The sequence below is a fragment of the Delphinapterus leucas genome, chromosome 3 (assembly GCF_059928025.1).
Source record: "Delphinapterus leucas isolate spDelLeu-1000000601 "Yukka" chromosome 3, BTC_Dleu_Yukka2, whole genome shotgun sequence".
Taxonomy (NCBI): Eukaryota; Metazoa; Chordata; class Mammalia; order Artiodactyla; family Monodontidae; genus Delphinapterus; species Delphinapterus leucas.
The window spans coordinates 55,340,710-55,359,623 of NC_143131.1; the positions used below are offsets into that span (position 1 = coordinate 55,340,710).

Below are 18,914 nucleotides of genomic sequence, written 5' to 3' on the forward strand. Positions count from 1 at the left end.
TGATTTCTTCTTTGATTTCTTCACTGATCTCTTGGTTAATTAGTAATGTATTGTTTAGCCTCCATGTGTTTGTATTTTTTATGTTTTTTCCCCTGTAATTGATTTCTAATCTTATAGCACTGTGGTCAGCAAAGATGCTTGATATGATTTCAATTTTCTTAAATTTACTGAGGCTTGATTTGTGACCCAAGATGTGATCTATACTGGAGAATCTTCAGTGTGCACTTGAGAAGAAAGTGTAATCTGCTGTTTTTGGATGAAATGTCCTATAAATATCAATTATATCTACCTGGCCTATTGTGTCATTTAAAGCTTGTGTTGCCTTATTAATTTTCTGTTTGGATGATCTGTTCTTCGGTGTGAGGTGTTAAAGTCCCCCACTATTATTGTGTCGATTTCCGCTTTTATAGCTGTTAGCATTTGCCTTATGTATTGAGGTGCTCCTATGTTGGGTGAATATATATTTATAATTGTTAAATCTTCTTGGATTGATCCCTTGATCATTATGTAGTGTCCTTCCTTGTCACTTGTAACATTCTTTATTTTAAAGTGTATCGTATATGAGAATTGCTACCCCAGCTTTCTTTTGATTTCCATTGGCATGGAATATCTTTTTCCATCCCCTCACTTTCAGTCTGTATGTGTCCCCAGGTCTGAAGTGAGTCTCTTGTAGACAGCATATATATGGGTCTTGTTTTAGTATCCATTCAGCGAGCCTGTTTTCTTTGGTTGGAGCATTTAATCCATTCACGTTGAAGGAAATTATTGATATGTATGATCCTATGACCATTTTCTTAATTATTTTGGGTTTGTTTTTGTAGGTCCTTTTCTTCTCTTGTGTTTCCCACTTAGAGAAGTTCCTTTAGCATTTGTTGTAAAGCTGGTTTGGTGGTGCTGAATTCTCTTAGCTTTTGCTTGTCTGTAAAGCTTTTGATTTCTCCATTGAATCTGAATGAGATCCTTGCCGGGTAGAGCAATCTTGGTTGTACATTCTTCCCTTTCATCACTTTAAATATGTTATGCCACTCCTTTCTGGCTTGTAGAGTTTCTGCTGAGAAATCAGCTGTTAACCTTATGGGAGTTCCCTTCTATGTTATTTGTTGTTTTTCCCTTCCTGCTTTCAATAATTTTTCTTTGTCTTTAATTTTTGCCAATTTGATTACTGTGTGTCTCGGCATGTTTCTCCTTGGGTTTATCCTGTATGGAACATTCTGCACTTCCTGGACTTGGGTGGCTAATTCCTTTCCCATGTTAAGGAAGTTTTTGACTCTAATCTCCTCAAATATTTTCTCTGGTCCTTCCTCTCTCTCATCTCCTTCTGGGACCCCTGTAATGCGAATGTTGTTGTATTTATTATTGTCCCAGCGGTCTCTTAGGCTGTCTTCATTTCTTTTCATCTTTTGTCTTTATACTGTTCCCTGGCAGTGAGTTCCACCATTCTGTCTTCTAGGTCCCTTATCTGTTCTTCTGCCTCAGTTATTCTGCTATTGATTCCTTGTAGTGTATTTTTCATTTCAGGTATTGTATTGTTCATCTCTGTTTGTTTGTTCTTTAATTCTTCTAGGTCTTTGTTAAACATTTCTTGCATCTTCTCAATCTTTGCCTCCATTCTTTTTCCTAGGTCCTGGGTCATCTTCACTATCATTATTCTGAATTCTTTTTCTGGAAGGTTGCCTATCTCTACTTCATTTAGTTGTTTTTCTGGGGTTTTATCTTTTTCCTTCATCTGGTACATAGCCCTCTGCCTTTTCATCTTGTCTGTCTTTATGTGACTGTGCTTTTTGTTCCACAGGCTGCAGGATTGTAGTTCTTCTTGTTTCTGCTGTCTTCACTCTGGTGGATGAGGCTATCTAAGAGGCTTGTGCACGTTTCCTGATGGAAGGGACTGGTGGTAGGTAGAGCTGCCTGTTGCTATGGTGGGCAGAGCTCAGTCAAACTTAAATCATCTTGTCTGCTGATGGGTGGGGCTGGGTTCCCTCCCTGTTGGTGTTTTGGCCTGTGGCAACCCAGCACTGGAGCCTACCCGGGCTCTTTGGTGGGGCTAATGGCTGACTCTGGGAAGGCTCATGCCAAGGAGTACTTCCCAGAACTTTTGCTGCCATTGTCCTTGTCCTCACGGTGAGACACAGCCACCCCCCACCTCTGCAGGAGACCCTCCAACAGTGGCAGGTAGGTCTGGTTCTCTCTCCTATGGGGACACTGCTCCTTCCCCTGGGTCCTGATGCGCACACTACTTTGTGTGTGCCCTCCAAGAGTGGAGTCTCTTTTTCCCCCCAGTCGAAGTCCTGCAATCAAATCCTGCTAGCCTTCAAAGTCTGATTCTCTAGGAATTTCTCCTCCCATTGCCGGACCCTCAGGTTGGGAAGCCTGACTTGGGGCTCAGAACCTTCACTCCAGTGGGTGGACCTCTGTGGTATAAGTGTTCTTCAGTTTGTGAGTCACCCACCCAGCAGTTATGGGATTTGATTTTATTGTGATTGCGCCCCTCCTACCGCCTCATTGTGGCTTCTCCTTTGTCTTTGTATCTGGGGTATCCTTTTTGGTGGGTTCCAGCGTCTTCCTGTTGATGATTGTTCAGCAGTTAGTTGTGATTCCAGGGCTCTCACAAGAGGTAGGGAGCACACGTCCTTCTACTCCACTATCTTGAACTGATCTCTAGTTTTGTTTTCTTGTAATGTCTATCATGTTTTGATATCAGGCAATTCTGGCTTCGTAGAATGTTTGGAATTATTTACTTCACTTTTCTGGAAGAGTTGATGGAAATTGATGTCATTTATTCCTCAAGTGTTTGGTAGAATTCACTAATGAATCCATATAAGCCAGGAATTTTCTTTGTGGGAAAGTTGCTATGAAGTTTCTTTAGCTGATATATAGCTATTGATATTCTTGATTTCTTTTTGAGTGTGCCTTGATATTTAGCATCTTTCAGGGAATTTGATCATTTCATATAGTTGTCAAATTTATTGGCATAAGTGTTTTTTATAATTGTCCCTTATTATTCTTTTAATATCTGCAGAATTTGTAATGATGTCACTTTCTCATTCCTGATATTAGCAGTTTGTATCTTTTCTCTTATTTTTTTTCTTGCTTAGTAGTCTAGAGGGTTAGCAATTTTATTGATTTTTTCTTAAAGAATCAGCTTTTGAGTTCATCGATATGGTATTTTTCTTCCATTTCATTGATTTCTGCTCTGATCTATATTATGTCATTTTCTCTACTTTATTTGTGTTTAATATACTCCCGTATTTTCCATTCAAAATACTTTCTAGCTTCCCTTTTAATTTTTCATTTGACCCATGGGTTATTTAGAAATGTGTTATTTAGTTGGTACATATTTGGGTATTCTGGATAGCTTTCTGTTATTGATCTCTAATTCACTTCCTTTGTGGTCACAGTACATATTAAGTACATTTTGAATCCTTTTCAATTTATTTAGAGTTGTTTTGTGGCACAAAATAATGTATATAATGTTAAATGTGTTGTGTACACTTGAAAAGACTATATTTGCTCATGTTGAATGGAGTGTTCTATAAGTATTCATCAGGTTGATAGTGTTGCATCTTTTATATTCTTACTGATTTTCTGTCTACTTGTATTATTTACTGAGAAGGAGGATATTGAAATATCTAATTTCATTTGTGGATTTTTCTGTTTATCTTAGCAGTCTATCAGGTTTTGCTTTGTGTATTTTGAAACTATATTAACAAGAAAGGTAAAGTATCAGAAGGGATACATATGTGGGTGAACATAAAAGTCAGTTAAAAAAAAGATATACAACAAAATAACAATGCTTTGTGATATTTATAACATGTAGAAGTAATATATATGACCACAATACCAAAAGGCAGAGCGGGTGGTAAAAACATTTGTGATATCATAAAATATCCAAGGTAAATTATAATCAGTTAGGTGTGCATATTCTAACCTCCAGTGTAATCATTAAAAATAATACAAAAGATATAGCTAAAAAGCGAATTGAAGAAATATAATGAATAATAGAAATATTTGCTTAATTTGAAGAAAGTAAGGAAGAGAAGAATAAAAGACCAAAGAACAGATTAGATAATTTGAAAACAGCAAAATTGTAGAGCGAATCCCAACTTTATCAATAATTACATTTGCTGTAAGTGGTCTAAACATTCCAATTAAATGAGATTATTAGAATAGATTAAAACACACCTGTGTTCACACATGCATGACACAAATATACTGTTAACAAGAGACACACTTCAAATATAAAGACATAGGTTGTTTGAAAGCAAAAGAATGGGAAATGATATGTCATGCAAACTCTACAACCTCAGAGATTTTTTGACTACTTCCTTTTCAAAAGTGGGATTTTCTTGTAGGAAGAGAGGGAGAGGAGAGAACAAAAAATAGAGAAGATGGAAGAGAGAGAGAGAGGGTTTGCAAATTTAGAGGAGAAAATAATGGAGGTAGGAGAAGGGAAAGGAATAGGAGGTAGAGAAGAATAGTGAAGGACAGTGGCATATTACTCAGCCATAAAAAGAAACAAAATCGAGTTATCTGTAGTGAGGTGGATTTACCTAGAGTCTGTCATACAGAGTGAAGTAAGTCAGAAAGAGAAAAACAAATACCATATGCTAACACACATATATGGAATCTAAAAAAAAAAAATGGTTCTGAAGAACCTAGGGGCAGGACAGAAATAAAGATGCAGACGTAGAGAATGGACTTGACACAGGGAGGGGGAAGCATAAGCTGGGATGAAGTGAGAGAGTGGCATGGACATAGATACACTACCAAATGCAAAATAGCTAGTGGGAGGCAGCCGCATAGCACAGGGAGATCAGCTCAGTGCTTTGTGACCACCTAGAGGGGTGGGATAGGGAGGGTGGGAGGGAGATGCAAGAGGGAGGAGATATGGGGATATATGTATATGTATAGCTGATTCACTTTATTATAAAGCAGAAACTAACACACCATTGTAAAGCAATTATACTCCAATAAAGATGTTAAAAAAAAAAAAAGGATAGTGAAGGATATAATAAGATGGAGAAAGTGAATGCTATAAATTTCACAAGTAATTTCTCTTTGGGCCTCAAGTGTCTGGAAGCCCCAGGTCCCAATTCCCGACAGTTCTTCTAGTATCGAACACTCCCTAACTGTACCTTTACATTTTTCTATGTATTACATTTTCAAGTGCCCAACTTTTTTTTTTCTTTTAAATCAGCAAGAGGGCCTCTGCTTGGTTAGGAAATGTAGTAAAATGCTTTCAAATGTGCAAGTGCCACTAATTACTTCAATTACCTGCCTTCTCCTTAGCTACTCCTTGCTAAGTACTCCATTCCAGACCACATGGCCAACACCCTATCTGTTGAGGGGGTGATTTAATAGGTGACTTCTCCACTACAAGGATTTTGAAACGAACTTCATGAGAAGGTTTTATATTTGAAATGACTATGAGACTTCTATCACTGGCAGCACAAGGCCACAAAAATATGTGACAAGATTGGGAGCAGTTTATGCAAAAACAAGGCAGTCTCAATTTAAGGCCTTAGATGAGATTTTTTTAAAAAAATGATAAACATTTCTATGGAAAATGAGAAATTGTTTCACATTGTTGTTCCTGGATTGGCCTCAAAATAAAGAAGCATTTTGTAGAAATGCTTACAATGGAATTAGCTGCCAGAATTTTGCTTATAGAATGTTTGGCAATAGTTAGTGGACTTAAAAGAAATTAGCATTTTTTAATGATGATTGAACCATAATGTAGCTCATTATTCCCCCCCAACAAATATGTAAATATTGCCCATTGGTGTTGGAGTTGGGAATAGCATATACATATAGCACACATCCCTGTATTTTCCCCCCACGCATGGCCAACATTGATAACTAAGGAGGCCCTCTTTCCCTAGCTCCTTCGAATCCTTCTTCATATATCACCAGGGCTGCACCACCAATCATGTAGGCTTGGTATGTGATTTCTTAGCTTTCGTGTGTCTGTGTGCCACCATCTCCTTCAGCAGTCTGGCAATGCCTGTGGACTCTCTCTCTCAGAATAATGCTAATTTGTTTTACTTTTCAGAAAAAAATTAAATGCATAAAGTAAAATGCTTAGGATTATTGTGACATGCAATTACCAAAATTTTTTTAAATCTGTAATACGGTGATAGATTTGCCCTTTTATAAATAAACTAAAAACAATAGCTACCAGTGAGTTTTTATAAAAATTACCTGATTTGAACACAGCAATGAGTGTAAATAATTCCTCTGTATGTACAGTTTTTACATGACATAAAAAGTCTGTAATTTATACTGTTAAAGTCACTGATACTGCTACAAATTTTTTTTCTCCATCCAAGTTAAGAATCCTAGGAGGGTAATGTGACTGAAGGGTCATGAACTTTGGAAACTACTGATTTTTTTTTTTTTTTTTTTTTTTGCTGTACGCGGGCTTCTCACTGTTGTGGCCTCTCCTGTTGTGGAGCACAGGCTCCGGATGCGCAGGCTCAGCGGCCATGACTCACAGGCCCAGCCGCTCCGCGGCATGTGGGATCTTCCCGGACCGGGGCACGAACCCGTGTCCCCTGCATCGGCAGGCGGACTCTCAACCACTGCGCCACCAGGGAAGCCCCATGGAAACTACTGATTTTTAGCAAAAAAAAAAAAAAAGCAATTAATATCCGAGGTAGAAGCAAAGAGAATTAAGTGATTGTTTATGGCATAAGAATTTCCCATAATAAAAAATAGGTGAAAAAATAATTGAAGCTCAATATTAAATATCAGTAGTAATGGTTAGTAAGATCAGTATAAAGTATAAATAGGTACATTTGAGGCCTCTATTCTTTCTCTCTCCTACTTCTATGAAAGGAGGCAGGCCTTTCTGTTCCAAAGTTGTTGTCTTAATAGCAGCCAAAATCTCAATATGGAACACACTTTGGGATTTGTGGGTATACGGAATATGACAATAAAAATGACATATACCCTAAATGTTGGACAGATAGTTCTATATTAAAAACAAATAAAAAACTATTTCCCTTCCTGGCCCTGGAAGATGGTTTCTATATTTAAATTTCTGTGTAGACCAACAAGGAGTGGCATGCAACAAGCATTGTTTCATGAAGTCCTTTCTGTCTGCTGGGCATAAACAATCACGTCTCAGGAGGATGGACCGGTGGCCCTTGGGTTTGTATCTCATTTGAGCCTTTTAAGAAAAACCAAGGGGGTAAAAGCCTCCAACTAAAATGCAGAGCCTCAGTCAGACCTGCTCTGACATCAGATTCCTTTTCCTTCTCTAGTAAATTGTTATTAAGGCAACACCTTCTGATTGCGAAATTGGCCTTTACCATATACCATTCAGATGAAAATTAACCAGTGGGGATAGATGGAGCTGTGAAGTATATAGAGAACATCTGACTATTAAGAAATCTGTGCAAAGCAAGGATAATATCCCTTTAAGAAAGGAAAAAAAAACCTTTCAGAAGGAAGAAATTCAGAAGAGGATATAATTCAGTAACCAAACAAGTCTTGTCAAGTTTTAAAAAGTACAGTTTCGCAAATGAATGCTTAGAAATTCAGTGGGGCATGTTCATCAGCAAAATGCTATAACGTGCTATAACGTTTGATACAGTGTCCGCTGTTGAAGCCAGGCAGGGGCCTATCATGACTGGTCTAGAAGGGCAAACTTTCTTAATTATATTAGTTCTCTTAGAACAAAAATAATTTGTTTTCCACTTTTGCTTTTCTTTCCCCATTGAAACTGAAAAGATAGTAGATGGAAGATGAGTGGATTAAATTAATTTTCTTTATCTGGGAGAAAAGTTATTAGATGTTGTATAGTTAGAGCCATAATAAAAAGCATATATGATATGGGGAATTTTGTATGGTTATTGGTATACCTTATAGTCTTCCAAGAGACAGCTGACTCTTGAAATGCAAAATATTGAGCATGTACTGTTATAAACCATTTGGGAAATTATGCTGGAAGTATTTTTTGAATTGAGTGGAGTGACACTTATGTTGTTGATTCATATGCAAAGAAGCCTTGCCAAGTCGACCACAGTTTACCACACTACAGAAGTTTTCACGAGCCTGTTCACTCTGCCAGCGCAGTGTATCCCCAAGGAGGCCCATGTGTAGACCACAGAGGCTCCCTCAGCTCACAGATCCCAGGCTTCCCACAGACACACAGAATGCCAGAGGGAGTGGGCACAATTCTTTGCAAGGCAGCACCAGCCGCTAACCCCGTGCATACTGACATGGACAGCTTGCTCTGGTCCACACACCCGGCAAAGCAGGAGGAGGAAGGGCCATCACTAGGACATGGGTTCTCCAACACAGCGGCAGCTCTCTCCACCTAAAGCACTTTCCCTCAAGCCAGCACCCGGACACTATGTTCCGGACACTCACTGCCAGTCTCCTGAGGGGGGCATTCACCTGACTGTCTCATTTTCTATAGAGCATCTGAAACCTTCTCTGTAACAGGAAAAGGAGAAACAGGGTTTTTGTCAGTCTGGGCTCCACTTTGCCTCCAGTTACACCCAGCACATAGATCTGGAAGTCCTACTGCAGAAGCCGTTCCCAGCTGGCATTGTTTTGGTCCCGCTGTCTGCAGTGGCAGGCCAGCTCTTAATCATTCACACCTGGGTTCGACACCTCGGCCTAGAGCCTGCCCAGCTGACAAGGTAACCTAGGAGGGGAATTCAGTGTCACGTGTGGGAGCTATAAGCAGAGAGGACAGGCCAAGCGTGTGAGCACAGTCTTTAATGAGTCATCCTTCTGTATTGTGCTGCTTGGACCTTGCCTTGCTAAGCGCCACTTAGAGCTTTTGTTGGGGAGCCTGGTTGCTTTCAGTTGATCCACATGATGTGCTTAAGGATCACTTTATCCAAGCAACATGGCCGCTCTTCACTGAGGTCACAGAACCTCTTACATTTCAGTAACCCTTCCACCACTGAAACACGAGCCCTTCTGCCGGGCAAGTGTCCTTAGAGCGGAGAGCCTCACCACTCTGCGGGCTCTGCTGAGTCCATGGAGGGGACGAATAGGGTCCAGGCAGCATTGTCCCTATCCTTGGCACAGGCCTTGGGGTAATGTGATAACCCAGCAGGCCAGCCTGGGGAGGAGGCCCCTGCATACATTACTCAGAAATCAACTTCTGACCTCCTGGCTCCCATCCCCCATCCCCCAAATGATTTTGTTTAAAACACTAGCAGCTGTGCCATAAATTATTCTTTAGTTAAGGGGTTTGGCCCCTGTGTGAGTTACTGTGGTTTGAGAAGAAAAAGGAAAAAAAAAAAAAAATCAGAATATCTTCTTTAGCCAAGATTCAATGCCTAACCAAGGAGAAGTGGAAAGAGGTTGGAAACAGCAAATAGAGGGGTGGGGAGAAGAGGTTTATGCTCGTGCTCTTTCATGCTGCGCAGCTCATTACTTGTTGATAATAAAATTGTTTAGAAGTATTTTTTTCTGTACCTGAATTTCTCTGGGAGTGGGTTAAGAAGAATATACATTCTGATGGTAGTTAGCATTGTCATCTTTGGGTTCTTCTTCAAACCCCTGAAGGTGGTTCTTAGTGAGCCCTGGAGCTGCTTCTCTGAAAATCCAGAAACAGGCCAGGGAGCCGAGCTGCCCAGGCAGAGGTTGAACCTGCACTGCCACATGGTTTTGCAGTGAAAATTAACTACTTTCGTTTGTGATTTAGCTGGCATTTCCCTGTGCCCTCACTGGCTGTTTAGCAGGAAAACAAAAATTAACTGAGGGCCTAAAGCGGTTTAAAGTTTTACTTTTGTCCCAATCATTTACTTACTCTTTTCAGGTAGAACAAAGACTTTTAAACAAAAATGCTCAGTCTTTGGAAAGTCTCTTCCTCCCCAGGTTTCTCTCCTTTCAATGGCGTCTGGCTTTGTGGGTCATTGGGAGGAAATGGCCCTGGCCTCTGGCTCACCTGTGCAGTGGCTTGTAGCAGCCAGCTCCTTAGCACTGTCCTTTGGCCCCCTGGGTACTCTTTCCTTACTGGCTTCATATCTGCAGCTGGAAAGTGCGTGGCTTCTTTTGGCTTAGAATGTCCCCCATGGAGCCTGGGCCACCTTCTTCTTGCTGATTTGGCCTTCCCGTAGCTCTCACGGGCTGTGAAACATCACCCTCCTGCCCTGCCCTCCTCTGCCTTTGCAAGGTCACCTAGCCATGTTCCGTAAGGTCCCTGGCAGCCCACTCTCCCAGCTAAGTGTGTGGGCCACCTGGGGGCTGAGATCAGCCCAGGAGTAGAGCCCAGGGCTTCTCTGTTATATTACCTCAATGCCCTGTCCTTTTGGGGTCCAGCTCAGGTGGCTGTCTGGCAGCCTAAGAGGAGCAACCTGACTTCTGTGTTACCTCACGTGCCTCCCACCCTTGGGAACAAAGCCTAGGGGAGCAGTCAGGAAACACGTGTTCCATTGCTACTTTCTCCCACCTAGGTTTCCCTTTGTCTTCCTCAGGAAGGAGATGAAGGAATAGGATTTTCCTTTACCCACTTCTTCCTCTTGACTCTAGCTAAGCCTTAAACAAGGGTACTGGGGATATCATCTCTATACTACAGAAGGCCACTACCTGGGCCCTCCAGGATTGCTCTCGATACGCTAAAGAAGGAGACAAAGGAATTTAGCAAAGCTTCTTTTTCCACAAAACCTGGTTTTTAAGCCTAAAATCTCCCTAAGAAGTGAAATTTCACCCTCTCCTGCTATGGGGTAATATTTCTCATAGCTTGACCTCCAGGATGAAAAACTGCAGTGGAACATGCACTAAAGGAAGAGGTAAAAATCATCAGTTTAATATTTGCTGATTTTCATTTTCAGTATTTAAACCTCATGTGGCCAGGATTGCCACAATGCACACCTCTAGGGGGATGAGATTGCTGCTCTCTGGAACATCTGGTTTAGAGCCATTGAAAAGAGAGGATTCCTGGAGGTAGAAAATCTTTCTAGAATGAGGTGTCAATCAGATTCTTAGCCAGGGTCTTCTAATATTGTTTGCTCCTGCAATGGGGGAGTAATCAGGAAAAGGAGAGTTTCATTTAGGTTAAATGACAAGAAGCTCCAGGTGAAATATATTTTGACTATCCTGTTGTTTGACCTTCTTCACCAAGAATGTCTCTACATGGCACCAGTAACCACAGACGTTTAGTGTTTCGACTGTGCCTTTAAGGATAAACTTCTGACGCTTCTGTGTTTCTGTCCTGTGCTTGAGTAAACAGTCTTTCTGCACTCCAGGTTTCCTTTGGTAGTTTTCCATGAAAGTTTAAAATAAATATAAAAATAAATGGCTTGCTTAATTGTATGCTTTGAAAGGGTAACTTATGTTCAAGCTCCATTTATGAAATGAACTACCTCTTCCCACTTATTGTAATATCACCTTAGTTATATATTAAACTCCAGTTGATATTAGGATTTGTTTCTCTTCACTGTTTTTTATTCCACTAACTTATCTGTCTATTCCAAGACCATAGTCTTTTATTAGCAGTACCTTTCTAGAATATTTTTGTGTCTGATAAGGCAAGTCCTCCCTTCAATAGTTTCAATGACCAGGGAGAAATGTAGGGGAGAATACCTACTAGGTTGTCTATTTTAGTTCATGAGAAGCAAGATGAAGAGGCGCTGGAGAGGTAGTAAAGGATAAAGATGGAAAGGGCAGAGAGAAGGCAATGGGGAAAAAAAATGGGGATTGCGGGATAAGAGCTGTCCATGAAAAAAATTATATGTAAGATAAAATGCCACCCAACTCCTTTTCTTCCTCCTACTCCATAGAAGATGATGGTGTGAATATTAGCAGTGAAATACATTACCACCATCATGATCATGTCCAAAAGAGCATCATTGTGTTACTACCACCTGCTGTGGTTGGTAAGGCGCATGAGAAAGTGGCTGAGGTCTCTGGCCTACTAGCTATAAAGTGAGTTTGAGCTCTGAATTCAGAGATGAGTGTAATTGGTACAAAATGGCCCTCTAAAAGGAGAATCTTCTTTTCTCCAAGAAATGGACCATACTAAATTATTAACTGTGGAGCTGGACACTGTTCTGGAAGGTTGAAAATCCTGATGGACCCAACTCATTGTTGCACATTTGTATTGCACTCTAAGTGCACAAAGAGAACACTGTTTCAGGGGAAAGATTGGAGTTTTCCCTTGAGTGAAAGGATCCTTTCTGCCTCAGGAGTTTTTATTTACACCAGCTCTCCCAAGGGTCTCTCCATCTGTCCTTCTTTCTCACGGCCTCAGTTAACGTTCTATGTTAAGACTACAGATTTACATAATTGGCTATTCTTGATTGGAATGGATGTATTTTAACCCACTTTGGGAAGCATATAGTAGAAGACCCACACTGTAGATTTTTGGTAGCTTCATTATTTATTTTTTTCTTTCATATCCTCTCTTTTTAAAAAAAAATTCTGATGTTTCTTCAGTCTTTATGATTTTTTTCCTTGTTTACTTAACTTGATTATATTCTCTATGAAACATTGTAGACACACCCTTTATCCTATATAATTAGAATCCTTCATTTAGTGTATAGATTTTGTGTTAAAGGAATTGCATGGGATAATTTAATGAAGTCATTTTAGTGAAGCAATTAGCAGTCATTTTGTATGTGAACCTTAATTTGAAGCTGGGAGATATTTGTAGAAATAAAATGATGTAGGAAAGTCCAAATGCTCATTTTGTTTTTTTATTTTTTGCATCACCTATTAATATAGAGTATTTACATTGCTCCTACTAGGGTATTTTATGTATAGTTTTCCTCGAACAAAAGTGGATATCATAGACTGTTTTCTCTTTATATTGATTTTTTGAATGTTTCAATTAGAGTCATCAGATTTGCATGAACCAGAGTTCTGGATTGTTAATGCAAAAAAATGTTGAGAATGATGTATGGGACAAAGGTTTCAAATTGTATACCTTTAGTTTCTAAGTAGAGTTGCCACCACTCTCTGAAACTACATCAGAAGATATATTTCAAGCCCTCTTGTTCAGCTCTTCTGAGTTTTTACATAAAGGCTTCTTAACTGGCTATCAGTGAGTAACACCTAGGTCTCTTCCTAAGGTCTTCTCCTAGGTTTTTTACTGTAAGATGCGGGAGAAACAAAAGAAGCATATACTCCACGATGTAATTGTCTTATAGACACAGGCTTTGATTCCACATCTGTAGATTTGATACTAAGGAAAAAGATTCTCCTCCCCTCCCTTTCTCCATTTTTCTAAAGCTGGTTTCAATTCAAGATAAAAAGAAAGTTCTAAAATTTAAGATTATTTTATTATCAAAGGGACACAATAAAACTGCATTTTCATCAAAATTATAGGCTTATATTTTCTTTTTAAATTAAGCTTAAAAAGCCAACCCCCAAATTTTAGCACAGAAGCTCACAAAGGTTAGGGGCATTGTTTATATAGCCAGGAGGGTTAATAAGTGTTGTGTTGATCTGACCTTGTTCATATGTTTTTTTATTTCAAAATTAAATTTTTATTTATTTTTTAACATCTTTATTGGAGTATAATTGCTTTACAATGTTGTGTTAGTTTCTGCTGTATAACAAAGTGAATCAGCTATATGTATACATATATCCGCTTATCACCTCCCTCCCACCATCCCTATCCCATCCCTCTAGGTGGTCACAAAGCACTGAGCTGATCTCCCTGTGCCATGCAGCTGCATCCCACTAGCTATCTATTTTACATTTGGTAGTGTATATATGTCAGTGCTACTCTCTCACTTCGTCCCAGCTTACCCTTCCCCCTCCCTGTGTCCTCAAGTCCATTCTCTATGTCTGAGTCCTTATTCCTGTCCTGCCCCTAGGTTCATCAGAACCTTTTTTTTTTCTTTATATTCCATATATATGTGTTAGCATACAGCATTTGTTTTTCTCTTTCTGACTTACTTCACTCTGTATGACAGACTCTAGGTCCATCCACCTCTCTACAAATAACTCAATTTCATTTCTTTTTATGGCTGGGTAATGTTCCATTGTATATATGTGCCACATCTTCTTTATCCATTCATCCGATGATGGACACTTAGGTTGTTTCCATGTCCTGGCTGTTGTAAATAGTGCTGCAATGAACATTGTGGTACATGGCTCTTTTTGAATTATGGTTTTCTCATGACCTTGTTCATATTTTAATGCAAAGAAAATATTATCTTAAATTAAAGGAAAAACATGTTTCTAAACACCTTAAAAATAAAAAAGCAAAACTAACCTTTTGAATTTAGTTGAAAAGTTTTTGAGATGAGTAAGACATAGAAAAAGGACTACATGATAGAAACATATTTATGAATTTATTATCTACTGTTTTCTCCAAATATTTCCCATTTTTCTATCCTACCTTTCAGTTTGATAGCTGGCCAGGGCTCACTGTTTCCTAGATGCTTTTTAGATTGAAAATTCCAAAGCACCAAGATTTACGGGAAACAGGTGGTGTGGATTTGAAGAGAGTGGTGCTTTTCTTGGAAAACAGAAAATACTCCCTTGGTCTGAGGAGGAGAGAGACTCTGTGTCCAGAACAGAGGGCTCTGGACCCTGATTCCTGGACAGTCCTATGAATGTAATGACAGCAGACCTAGGAGACACCAGAGGAGAGCTTGAAATCCATTACGGGTACATTCTAGTAAGATCCTAGATTGCCTCTTCTGCACTGAAGCACCAGAATTGTCCCCATGTCCTTCCCCGAGTAGAGATTCTTTGGAATTAGTGGAGAAGACCCAGTCCTAAAAAAACCAAGGAGACGGCAGAGAGGGCTGCCTAAAGTACTGTAGGGATCAACCTGCCTGCCCAACAGGGTAATGAATAGTTCGATACATACCCATGTAGACAAAAAGCTCCAAGAATAAGAAGAACGTTGCATACTCCACCATGCCTTCATACTTGGTCAGCCCTCTAAAACTTAGTGTTAAAAATGAGAGGGGAAGAGGGCACAGCATACTGACAGAAATTAGCTTGTGTCATCTGACGTAATGGGAACAAAATAGAAATTCAGTTGAGTTATAGACAATAAAGTTACAATTTCCCACTTGCCTCAGCATGTGGATTGAAATTTATACTCACTATATTTGACAAGAAACAGTGGAGGGCAGGGGAGATGAGGATGAGTACTGCAGTATCCGGGGACTTCTACCACGTTATTACCTTTAGCTGAAGCCAGAGAAGGAGGGTTCCTCTTTCTCTAGAAAGAACCTAATTTTCTCTGATAACTGTTTTAAAGCATAGTCAGTATCAGTAAACTGGCAAGAGTTAAAAAGAGCTCCTAAAGGATTTCTGTCTTGAAGTTCTGCTGTGAGATACCCTGCTGCAGAAAGCCTGCCTTCAATGAGGTGTCAGAATTTTTTCTTTTCTTTCACCTTCTCTGCTCTATTTGCTTATGCCTTAAGCCTGTCTTCTGTTTTATTGCTCAGAAACTAGTAATACTTTGCTAGAATTAGATATTTTATGTAGCTTTGCCATGATATAGGCTGTGCAGTACCTTAAAATTTCTACTTTACTTCAGTTGCTTCTCTAATTTTGTTTCTTTTTACCCATTGTTTTATTCTCATTACACTAAAGCCCTATTGTCATGTAATTTTCCTTTTTTTTCTCTTTTAAATTTATTTATTTTTATTATTATATATACTTTTAGATCTTTTGGGAGCACTTACATCAAGTACTATTCTAAGAACTTGACATATATTACCTCATTCACTCTTCATGAGAAACTTATGAGGCAGTTATTATTATTATGCCCACCTTATAGATGATGAAAAGGTGGAACAAAGAGATCAAATAATTGGCCAAAGGTCACCCAACTGGCAAATGGCAGAGTCAGAATGTGCTCTTTTATTTTTTTTAATGTTTATTTATTTATTTTCTTATTAGTCATCCATTTTACACACATCAGCGTATACATGTCAACCCCAATCTCCCAATTCTTTACACAACCCCCCCACCCCCCGCTGCTTTCCCCCTTTGGTGTCCATACGTTTGTGCTCTGCATCTGTGTCTCAATTTCTGCTCTGCAAACTGGTTCATCTGCACCATTTTCTAGGTTCCACATATATGTGTTAATATACGATATTTGTTTTTCTCTTTCTGACTTACTTCACGCTGTATGACAGTTTCTAGATGCATCCACATCTCTACAAATGACCCAATTTTGTTCCTTTTTATGGCTGAGTAATATTCCATTGTATATGTATACCACATCTTCTTTATCCATTCATCTGTCGATGGGCATTTAGGTTGCTTCCATGACCTGACTATTGTAAATAGTGCAGCAATGAACATTGGGGTGCATATTTCTTTTTCTTTTCTTTTTTGTGGTATGCAGGCCTCACACTGTTGTGGCCTCTCCCGTTGCGGAGCACAGGCTCTGGACACGCAGGCTCAGTGGCCATGGCTCATGGGCCCAGCCGCTCCGCGGCATATGGGATCTTCCCATACCGGGGCACGAACCTGTGTCCCCTGCATGGGGAGGCAGACTTTCAACCACTGCACCACCAGGGAAGCCCCATATTTCTTTTAGAATTATGGTTTTCTCTGCGTATATGCCCAGTAGTGGCATTGCTGGGTCATATGGTAATTTTACTTTTATTTCTTTAAGGAAACTCCATAGTGGCTGTATCAATTTACATTCCCACCAGCAGTGCAAGAGAGTTCCCTTTTCTCCACACCCTCTCCAGCATTTGTTGTTTGTAGATTTTATGATGATGCCCATTCTAACTGGTGTGAGGTGATACCTCATCGTAGTTTTGATTTGCATTTCTCTAATAATTAGTGACATTGAGCAGCTTTTCATATGCCCCTTGGCCATCTATATGTCTTCTTTGGAGAAATGTCTATATAGGTCTTCTGCCCATTTACTAATTGGGTTGTATTTTTTTTATAATATTAAGCTGCATGAGCTGTTTTTATATTTTGGAGATTAATCCTTTGTTCATTGATTCGACTGCAAATATTACTCCCATTCTGAGGGTTGTCTTTTTGTCTTGTTTATGGTTTCCTTTGCTGTGCAAAAGCTTTTAAGTTTCATTAGGTCTCATTTGCTTATTTTTGTTTTTATTTCCATTTCTCTAGGAGGTGGGTCAAAAAGGACCTTGCTGTGATTTATGTCATAGATTGTTCTGCCTATGTTTTCCTCTAAGAGTTTGATAATGTCTGGCCTAACATTTAGGTCTTTAATCCATTTTGAGTTTATTTTTGTGTATGGTGTTAGGGAGTGTTCTAATTTCATTCTTTTACAGGTAGCTGTCCAGTTTTCCCAGCAGCACTTATTGAACAGACTGTCTTTTCTCCATTGTATACCCTTTCCTCCTTTGTTATAGATTAGTTGATGATAGGTGTATGGGGTTATCTCTGGGCTTTCTATCCTGATCCATTGATCTATATTTCTGTTTTTGTGCCAGTACCATATTGTCTGGATTACTGTAGCTTTGTAGTATAGTCTGAAGTCAGGGTGTCAGATTCCTGCAGCTCTGTATTTTTCCCTCAAGAATGCTTTAGCTATTCGGGGTCTTTTGTATCTCTGTACAAATTTTAAGATTTTCTGTTCTGTAAAAAAATGCCATTGGTAATTTGGTAGGGATTGCATTGAATCTGTAGATTTCTTTGGGTAGTAGAGTCATTTTCAAAATATTGATTCTTCTAATCCAAGAACATGGTATATCTCTCCATCTGTTGGTATCATCTTTAATTTCTTTCACCAGTGTCTTATAGTTTTCTGCATACAGGTCTTTTGTCTCCACAGGTAGGTTTCTTCCTAAGTATTTTATTCTTTTTCTTGCAGTGGTAAATGGGAGTGTTTCCTTAATTTCTCTTTCAGATTATTCATCATTAGTGTATAGGAATGCAGGAGATCGCTGTGCATGAATTTTGTATCCTACAACTTTACCAAATTCATCAATTAGCTGTTGTACTTTTCTGGCGGCATCTTTAGGAGTCTGTGTGTATAGTATCGTGTCATCTGCAAACAGTGACAATTTTACTTCCTCTTTTCCAATTTGTATTCCTTTTATTTCTTTTTCTTCTCTGAGTGCCGTGGCTAGGACTTCCAAAACTATGTTGAATAATAGTGGTAAGAGTGGACATCCTTGTCTTTTTCCTGATCTTAGAGGAAAAGCTTTCAGTTTTCCACCATTGAGAATGATGTTTGCTGTGGGTTTATCGTATATGGCCTTTATTATGTTTAAGTAGGTTCCCTCTATGCCCACTTTGTGGAGAATTTTTATCATAAGTGGGTGTTGAATTTTGTCAAAAGCTTTTTCTGCATGTATTGAGATGATCGTATGGTTTTTCTTCTTCAACTTGTTAATATGGTGTATCACATTGATTGATTTGCCTATATTGAATCCTTGCATCCCTGGGATAAATCCCCCTTGATCATGGTGTATGATGCTTTTAATGTGTTGTTGGATTCTGTTTGCTAGTACTTTGTTGAGGATTTTTGCATCTATATTCATCAGCGATATTGGTCTGTAATTTTCTTTTTTTATAGTATCTTTGTCTGGTTTTGATGTCAGGGTGATGGTGGCCTCATAGAATGAGTTTGGGAGTTTTCCTTCCTTGGCAATATTTTGGAGGACTTTGAGAAGGATGGATGCTCACTCTTCTCTAAATGTTTGATACAATTCACCTGTGAAGCCATCTGGTCCTGGACTTTTGTTTGTTGGAAGAGTTTTAATCACAGTTTCAGTTTCATTACTTGTGATTGGTCTGTTCATATTTTCTATTTCTTCCTGGTTCAGTCTTGGAAAGTTATACCTTTGGAAGAGTTTGTCCATTTCTTCCAGGTTGTCCATTTTATTGGTATAGAGTTGCTTGTAGTAGTCTCTTACGATGCTTTGTATTTCTGCAGTGTCTGTTATAACATCTCCTTTTTCATTTCTAATTTTATTGATTTGAGTCCCCTCCCTCTTTTTCTTGATGAGTCTGGCTAATGATTTATCAATTTTGTTTATCTT

At 39.2% G+C, this 18,914-nt stretch overlaps 1 long non-coding RNA gene across 2 annotated transcripts in view; it reads left to right on the forward strand.

Annotated features, from left to right (window-relative positions):
* Positions 1-880: 880 nt before the first annotated feature.
* The window catches only part of LOC149749564 (uncharacterized), a 261,984-nt gene continuing 243,950 nt past the window's right edge, over positions 881-18,914 (forward strand). For both annotated transcript variants that reach the window (XR_016392662.1, XR_016392664.1), the window contains exon 1: positions 881-2,169. This is a non-coding gene — a long non-coding RNA (uncharacterized LOC149749564). The remainder of the gene's footprint in view (positions 2,170-18,914) is intronic.